The 6,585-nt window shown below is 52.4% G+C and overlaps 1 long non-coding RNA gene across 1 annotated transcript; it reads right to left on the bottom strand.

The window, feature by feature from the left end:
- Positions 1 to 590: 590 nt before the first annotated feature.
- LOC140407751 (uncharacterized) lies at positions 591 to 4,844 on the bottom strand. The gene is made up of 2 exons (XR_011939778.1): positions 4,543 to 4,844; positions 591 to 911 (listed from the first exon to the last, which is right to left on the bottom strand). It is a non-coding gene; the product is annotated as an uncharacterized lncRNA (long non-coding RNA).
- Between the last annotated feature and the right edge of the window lie 1,741 nt (positions 4,845 to 6,585).

Genomic DNA, 6,585 nt, shown 5'->3' with positions numbered 1-6,585 from the left:
TCCAGGTGTGGTCTCACCAAGGCCCTGTCCAATTGCAGCAACACATCCCTGCTCCTGTACTCGAAACCTTTCGCAATGAAGGCCAACATACCATTAGCCTTCTTTACCGCCTGCTGCACCTGCATGCTTACCTTCAGCGACTGGTGCACAAGGACACCCAGGTCCCGCTGCACACTCCCCTCTCCCAATTTACAACCATTCAGGTAGTAATCTGCCTTCCTGTTTTTGCTTCCAAAGTGAAACTTGACTGCCTCGATTGAAGCTGCCTCCACCTCACCTCCAGGCCGTGCATCCCAGAAGCAAAACAGTCGGTGTGAAATATTCTTTTTCCTCACATCACATTTGCTTTAAATCGGAGCCCTCTCCTTATCGACCCTTTTTCGAGTGAGAACGGTTTCGCCCGATCTACGTTTTCTGTCTCTGCATCAACGGGAAACTCAATCTGCACGACCTCGGCTGCTGCCCAATGCAAGCACAGCAACAACTAGATCCCGGTGAGCTGGGAGATCCCGGCTCCCAAGATGAATCAGCCACGAGGCTAACTTCTCCGGAAGGGAACAGGAGACAGGGGGCAAGAAAGAAAACCGACATTTAGAAAAAGGAATATTTAATTATTTCAACAACAATGCAACTCAGATCCGTCGTAATAAATAAGCCCCCCCCAAAAAAACGCTCCGCATATTTGGCTTGTAGATTTGAAACACTGGCAGTCTTGTTGCTGCCAGTGGAAACCCAGGTTATACAGCGTCTTCCATTACCCTGCAGTGCCCACAGTTGTCACCCACTCATTTCCTGAAGCGTTTGAACAGAGGGTGGATGTTTTTGCCAAAGCTCTTGCTCCGATGATACTCCAAGTAAACGGTGTCATCGGCCCCCGACATTGAACTCATCGTTCCAAAACGGCGTGAAACCTGAAGAAAAGGAATTTAAAAACAGGGAGTCAGACCGGAAAACACAGCGAATGAGAAAGGATCAAACGCAGCTCCTTTGATCCCACGTCCATTATAATGTATTTCTCACAGTTTCACACACACCAGAAAGTTGTGGATTTAAATCCTGCTCCACAGGCCAGAGCACAGAATTCAGACCGACAGTTGCAGTATAGGACTGACGTAGTGCTGCACTGTCAGAGGGTCAGTACTGAGGGAGTGTCGCACTGTCAGAGGGTCAGTACTGAGGGAGTGTCGCACTGTCAGAGGGTCAGTACTGAGGGAGTGCTGCACTGTCAGAGGGTCAGTACTGAGGGAGTGCTGCACTGTCCGAGGGTCAGTACTGAGGGAGTGCTGCACTGTCAGAGGGTCAGTACTGAGGGAGTGCTGCACTGTGAGAGGGTCAGCACTGAGGGAGTGCTGCACTGTCAGAGGGTCAGTACTGAGGGAGTGCTGCACTGACCGAGGGTCAGTACTGAGTGAGTGTTGCACTGTCAGAGGGTCAGTACTGAGGGAGAGCCGCACTGTCAGAGGGTCAGTACTGAGGGAGTGTCGCACTGTCAGAGGGTCAGTACTGAGGGAGTGTCTCACTGTCCGAGGGTCAGTACTGAGGGAGTGCTGCACTGTCCGAGGGTCAGTACTGAGTGAGTGTTGCACTGTCAGAGGGTCAGTACTGAGGGAGTGCCGCACTGTCAGAGGGTCAGTACTGAGGGAGTGCTGCACTGTCAGAGGGTCAGTACTGAGGGAGTGCTGCACTGTCAGAGGGTCAGTGCTGAGGGAGTGCTGCACTGTCAGAGGGTCAGTACTGAGGGAGAGCCGCACTGTCAGAGGGTCAGTACTGAGGGAGTGCTGCACTGTCAGAGGGTCAGTACTGAGGGAGTGCTGCACTGTCCGAGGGTCAGTACTGAGGGAGTGCTGCACTGTCCGAGGGTCAGTACTGAGTGAGTGTTGCACTGTCAGAGGGTCAGTACTGAGGGAGTGCCGCACTGTCAGAGGGTCAGTACTGAGGGAGTGCTGCACTGTCAGAGGGTCAGTACTGAGGGAGTGCTGCACTGTCAGAGGGTCAGTGCTGAGGGAGTGCTGCACTGTCAGAGGGTCAGTACTGAGGGAGTGCTGCACTGTCAGAGGGTCAGTACTGAGGGAGTGCTGCACTGTCAGAGGGTCAGTGCTGAGGGAGTGCTGCACTGTCAGAGGGTCAGTACAGAGGGAATGCTGCACTGTCAGAGGGTCAGTACTGAGGGAGTGCTGCACTGTCAGGGGGTCAGTACTGAGGGAGTGCTGCACTGTCAGAGGGTCAGTACTGAGGGAGTGCTGCACTGTCAGAGGGACAGTACTGAGGGAGTGCTGCACTGTCAGAGGGTCAGTACTGAGGGAGTGCTGCACTGTCAGAGGGTCAGTACTGAGGGAGTGCTGCACTGTCAGAGGGTCAGTACTGAGGGAGTGCTGCACTGTCAGGGGGTCAGTACTGAGGGAGTGCTGCACTGTCAGAGGGTCAGTACTGAGGGAGTGCTGCACTGTCAGAGGGACAGTACTGAGGGAGTGCTGCACTGTCAGAGGGTCAGTACTGAGGGAGTGCTGCACTGTCAGAGGGTCAGTACTGAGGGAGTGCTGCACTGTCAGAGGGTCAGTACTGAAGGAGTGCTGCACTGTCAGAGGGTCAGTACTGACGTAGTGCTGCACTGTCAGAGGGTCAGTACTGAGGGAGTTCTGCACTGTCAGAGGGTCAGTACTGAGGGAGTGCTGCACTGTCAGAGGGTCAGTACTGAGGGAGTGCTGCACTGTCAGAGGGTCAGTACTGAGGGAGTGCAGCACTGTCAGAGGGTCAGTACTGAGGGAGTGCTGCACTGTCAGAGGGTCTGTACTGAGGGAGTGCTGCACTGTTAGAGGGTCAGTACTGAGGGAGTGCTGCACTGTCAGAGGGTCAGTACTGAGGGAGTGCTGCACTGTTAGAGGGTCAGTACTGAGGGAGTGCCGCACTGTCAGAGGGTCAGTACTGAGGGAGTGCTGCACTGTCAGAGGGTCAGTACTGAGGGAGTGCCGCACTGTCAGAGGGTCAGTACTGAGGGAGTGCTGCACTGTCAGAGGGTCAGTACTGAGGGAGTGCTGCACTGTCAGAGGGTCAGTACTGAGGGTGTGCTGCACTGTCAGAGGGTCAGTACTGAGGGAGTGCTGCACTGTCAGAGGGTCAGTACTGAGGGAGTGCTGCACTGTCAGAGGGACAGTACTGAGGGAGTGCTGCACTGTCAGAGGGTCAGTACTGAGGGAGTGCTGCACTGTCAGAGGGTCAGTACTGAGGGAGTGCTGCACTGTCAGAGGGTCAGTACTGAGGGAGTGCTGCACTGTCAGAGGGTCAGTACTGAGGGAGTGCTGCACTGTCAGAGGGTCAGTACTGACGTAGTGCTGCACTGTCAGAGGGTCAGTACTGAGGGAGTGCTGCACTGTCAGAGGGTCAGTACTGAGGGAGTGCTGCACTGTCAGAGGGTCAGTACTGAGGGAGTGCTGCACTGTCAGAGCGTCAGTACTGAGGGAGTGCTGCACTGTCAGAGGGTCAGTACTGAGGGAGTGCTGCACTGTCAGAGGGTCAGTACTGAGGGAGTGCTGCACTGTCAGAGGGACAGTACTGAGGGAGTGCTGCACTGTCAGAGGGTCAGTACTGAGGGAGTGCTGCGCTGTCAGAGAGTCAGTACTGAGGGAGTGCCGCACTGTCAGAGGGTCAGTACTGAGGGAGTGCTGCACTGTCAGAGTTTCAGTACTGAGGGAGTGCTGCACTGTCAGAGGGTCAGTACTGAGTGAGTGCCGCACTGTCAGAGGGTCAGCACTGAGGGAGTGCTGCACTGTCAGAGGGTCAGTACTGAGGGAGTGCTGCGCTGTCAGAGAGTCAGTACTGCGCTGTCAGAGGGTCAGTACTGAGGGAGCGCTGCACGGTCAGAGGGTCAGTATTGAGGGAGCGCTGCACTGTCAGAGGGTCAGTACTGAGGGAGTGCTGCACGGTCAGAGGGTCAGTATTGAGGAGTGCTGCACTGTCAGAGGGTCAGTACTGAGGGAGTGCTCACTGTCAGAGGGTCAGTACTGAGGGAGCGCTGCATTGTCAGAGGGTCAGTACTGAGGGAGTGCCGCACTGTCAGAGGGTCAGTACTGAGGGAGTGCGCACTGTCAGAGGGTCAGTACTGAGGGAGCGCTGCATTGTCAGAGGGTCAGTACTGAGGGAGTGCTGCACTGTCAGAGGGTCAGTACTGAGGGAGTGCTGCACTGTCAGAGGGTCAGTACTGAGGGAGTGCTGCACGGTTAGAGGGTCAGTACTGAGGGAGTGCTGCACTATCAGAGGGTCAGTACTGAGGGAGTGCTGCACTATCCGAATTTTCTCCAAATCTGTTCCGCCCCGAGTTTCAACGCATGCTGGCCGAGTGAATCAGGATTTGGCTGTCGAAGATTTCTGTCACGCTTCATTTAAATTCACTGCCCTCTCAGCATATCCACACTCGGGTCCACTCTGAAGGTCATCATCTGGATTACACACTAACCTCCAACAAACACGGTTGCAGCAGATTCCCACCTCCTCCTCTCAGCCCCCGCACCCATTCTGCAGTTTAACAATCACACTGCAACTTCTTACCTGCCCTGACTTTGACCCAAATTCCCCGAGCACAACCTCCTCCTCCGCATCCAGGTCCGAAGCTGCTAGAACCTTCTGCAGAAGCTGCTGCTGGTCATCTTTTGTAGCAAAGGCCAAATCCTCCTCGTCCATTCCTGCCAGCTTTGTAATTACCTGCCAAGGGAGAGAGGAAATGCAACTCACACGGCTCCTAGGCACAGATTGAAATTATTGAGCTGGAATTCTAAAGTCAGTAACTCCAAGGGTCTGAATTAACCACCGGTGAAAGAGCAGCGAAGCCCTGGGAGCGAGCATTGGATCCTTGGGCGGCTGGTTTTGGGTCTCGGGACTGGTCACATGGACAGAGCCCTCTGAGGCACGACAGAGGGACCGTATTCCATCAGGAATGACAAAGGAGGAACACGAATACACGCAAAGTCTGTTACAATATTCCAGTTTGGATTCATCAAGAGATTGGAGATATTTGACAATTCTGCTCATTTACAGTTTATTTGTTGCCATTCAGAGTATGGGGGATGATCTCAGCCATGTTTCGCCAACTATTTCAAAATTTTTCCTGCTACTTTGTTTGAGCTGATCCTGCAAAAACAGGCCAGGACAGAGAGTGGAATGAGATCCAGCAGGATCTTGCTGAACTATCACCACCCTGAGAGCCACAGGAACGTAGGAAACAGGAGCAGTCAGCCATTTAATCCCTCAAGCCTGTTCCACCATTCAACTCGATTTTCCACCTCAACGTCATTTTCCCTGCACTATCTCCTTGATAGCTTTAATATCTGGAAATCTATACATTTCTGCTTTGAACAGGGCAGTGGGTGCCTGGAACTCGCTGCCGGAGGAGGTGGTGGAAGCAGGGACGATAGTGACTTTCAAGGGGCATCTTGACAAATACATGAATAGGATGGGAATAGAGGGATACGGACCCAGGAAGTGTAGAAGATTTTAGTTTGGACGGGCAGCATGGTCGGCACGGGCATGGAGGGCTGAAGGGCCTGTTCCTGTGCTGTACTTTTCTTTGTTCTTTGTTCTACATTCAAAGTTTTGTTACGGTCCTGGAGGGCATTCGGCCCACCAGCTCTCCAAATGAGCATCATGACTCAGTTTCGTTCCTCTGCTTTTTCCCCGCATCCCTGCACATTATTTCTATTCAAATAACCATCTAATACCCTACATAGATACATAGAAGATCGGAGCAGGAGGATGCCTTTTGGCCCTTCGAGCCTGCTCCGCCATTCATCATGATCATGGCTGATCATCCAACTCACTAGCCTAATCCTGCTTTCTCCCCATCGCCTTTGATCCCATTCTCCCCAAGTGCTATATCCAGCCGCCTCTTGGATATATTCAAAGTTTTAGCATCAACTACTTCCTGTGGTAATGAATTCCACAGGCTCACCACTCTCTGGGTGAAGAAATGTCTCATCTCTGTCTGAAACGGTTTACCCTGAATCCTCAGGCTGTGACCCCTGGTTCTGGACACACTCATCATTGGTAACATCTTCCCTGCATCTACCCTGTCTAGTCCTGTTAGAATTTTATAAGTCTCTATGAGATCCCCCCCCCCCCCGCCCTCATTCTTCTGAACTCCAGCGAGAACAATCCCAACCTAGTCAATCTCTCCTCATATGACATCCCTGGAATCAGTCCAGTCTGTTAAGGGATGGGTTAAGAAACATTCCAATTGGATGTCTCATTGATCCAATAATTGGCACTGATATGTAAAGAGGCTACAGGTGGTCTTTGGAGCAGGTGATGTGATGTACAGTTTGGTGCTGAGTGTGTTCAAAGAAAATTAAAGTGTTTGGGAAATGGAGCAGATCTCTTGACTCTTTACTCAACAGCAGTCCTGAGGCTAACAGTGGTAGCAGAGGATGGTTGCTGTGTAAATGTAAAGGGTTGAAAGATACTTTTCCAGGAAAAAATATAACAATGTTTTTTCAACCGAGTGAGTGAGTGAGAAGGAAAAATAAAATATGGCTGAACCTAGGATAAAGATAGCCGGTTATGACTATCCACCATTATTTTCTGAAAGGGGATCGTACG

This window comes from Scyliorhinus torazame, chromosome 2 (genome assembly GCF_047496885.1).
Source record: "Scyliorhinus torazame isolate Kashiwa2021f chromosome 2, sScyTor2.1, whole genome shotgun sequence".
In the NCBI taxonomy this organism is placed as follows: Eukaryota; Metazoa; Chordata; class Chondrichthyes; order Carcharhiniformes; family Scyliorhinidae; genus Scyliorhinus; species Scyliorhinus torazame.
This window is presented reverse-complemented; position numbering and strand designations above follow the sequence as displayed.